A 2,333-nucleotide genomic window follows, 5' to 3' on the forward strand; every position below is an offset into this window, starting at 1 on the left:
CCCAGAATGGTCCGGAACTCCTGGGCTCAAGTGATCCTCTTGCCTCTGATTCCCAAAGTGCTGACATTACAGGCGTGAGCCACTGCGCCCAGTGTGCGTGTGTGTGTGTGTGTCTCTGCGTGCGCTTGAGTGATCCTCCTGCCTCGGCCTCCCAAAGCGCTGGGATTACAGGCATGAGACACTGCGCCCGGCCAATACACTTACGATTTTAATTATAATATTTACGCGAATGAAAACACTAGCAAAAAGGTAAAACAGCTGCCAATTTAATGTGACCACTTAGTCTAAACAGGCTAGTAGAAATGAAGAACTTTTAACCTGTAAATGCAACAAAAAGCCAGAAACGAATGGGAAGACCTGTCCAGAAAAGTTTGGCTAAATTTTCCCCAGTCCATTGTCTTAACAGGTTAGGGAATTGCAGACGGCACTTAAATATGGTAATTCTGGGTTGAGAACTCGTGTGGAAAGTCCTCAAAGCCAAATTCCAACTCCTGTTTTACTGTTTTATCCCCTCGAGCCATGGAAAATACATGGCTCAAAAAATAAAATAGAAGTTTTAGCGGTGTGAATCTAGTAGTCGACTATAGGGGGTATTAAAAATAAACACTCCATCCTGGCTAACACGGTGAAACCCTGTCTCTACTAAAAATACAAAAAAATTAGCTGGGCGTGGTGGAGGGTGCCTGTAGTCTCAGCTACTTGGGAGGCTGAGGCAGGAGAATGGCGTGAACCCGGGAGGCGGAGCTTGCAGTGAGCCAAGATCATGCCACTGTACTCAAGCCTGGGCGACAGTGCGAGACTCCGTCTCAAAAATAAATAAATAAATAAAAATAAAAAAAAAATTAAACCATCACCAGAGCAAAAACTTACAGCGCTTACAATACCTTCCACGTGCTGTTTTATTTTACATAAAACCATGACGATTAAAAAGCTGGTCTCTCAGTTTTCCGGGTATTGGTTTGTTTCCCCCCTAAACTGTCGTTTTTATAGGCACTTGCACTGTCTTCTCAGCAGAAGTGCCAATGGCCTTCCTCGAGTCCTACGTTTAGCGATAGCAAGAATCACGCACTGACAGAGCTCGACTCGGGTGAGTACAAGGAAGTAGACATTGCCACCACACCTAGCTAATTTTTAGATTTTTTTGTAGAGACAGGGTCTCCCGATGTTGCCCAGGCTGGTCTTGAACTTCTGAGCTCAACCAATCTTCCCACCTCGGCCTCCCAAAATGCTGAGATTACAGGTGTGGGCCACGGTACCCAGCCACCTATGTTATTCTGGAGGACATACTCATCATAACATGTATGACATACTAAATTTCTATTATACGAAAAAAACTTAAGTCATAGTCTCTGCCTTCAAGCACTTAATGTTTTAGTTATGGAGACTGTTATGGTTAATTTTAGGTGTCAACTTGACCAGATTAAGAAATACCTAGAGGGTCTGTAATCCCAGCACTTTGGGAGGCTGAGGTGAGAGGATCACCTAAGGTCGAGAGTTTAAGACCAGCCTGACCAACATGGAGAAAAACCATCTCTACTAAAAATACAAAATTACCCTGGTGTGGTGACGCATGGCTATAATCCCAGCTACTCGAGAAGCTAAGGCAGGAAAATCGCTTGAACCCGGGAGGCAGAGGTTGTGGTGAGCTAAGATTGCACCATTGCACTCCAGCCTGGGCAACAAGAGGAAACTCAGTCTCAAAAAAAAAAAAAAGAAAAAAAGAAAAAGAAAAAGAAATACCTAGATAACTTGTAAAGCATTACTTCTGGGTGCCTTTGAGGGTGTTTCCAAAGGAGACTGGCATGTGAGTCAGTGGACTGAGCGGGGCAGATTTGCTCTCAGTGTGAGTGGGCACTATCCAATTGACCGAGGACCCAGAACAAAAAAGGTGAGAAAAAATATTTCTTTCCTTCTAGAGCTGAGACACTCTTCTCCTTCTGCTCTCAGACATCAGAACTCCAGGCCCTCCGCCTTGAGACTTGAAGATTTCACAACTTAGACTGAACCAGCTACCAGCATTCCAGGGTCTCCGGCTTGCAGATGGCCTGTCATGGGACTTTTCAGTCTCTATAATTTTCTGAGCCAATTCCCTGATCTGTATCTATAACTATCTGTTATCTATCCTATTGGTTCTGTCTCTCTGGAGAACCCTGACAAAGGGACTGAATAAATAAACAGGTAAATAACTTTGATACCTTATAATTATTATTAAATGTAGTGAAGTTTTACAAAGAAACAAAAGTTCTACCCACAATTAATAAACATTCACAGAGTATTTTGTCTTTTTCTTTTTTTTTTTTTAATTATACTTTAAGTTCTAGGGTACATGTGCA

The sequence above is a fragment of the Mandrillus leucophaeus genome, unplaced genomic scaffold (assembly GCF_000951045.1).
Source record: "Mandrillus leucophaeus isolate KB7577 unplaced genomic scaffold, Mleu.le_1.0 Scaffold12, whole genome shotgun sequence".
NCBI lineage: Eukaryota > Metazoa > Chordata > Mammalia > Primates > Cercopithecidae > Mandrillus > Mandrillus leucophaeus.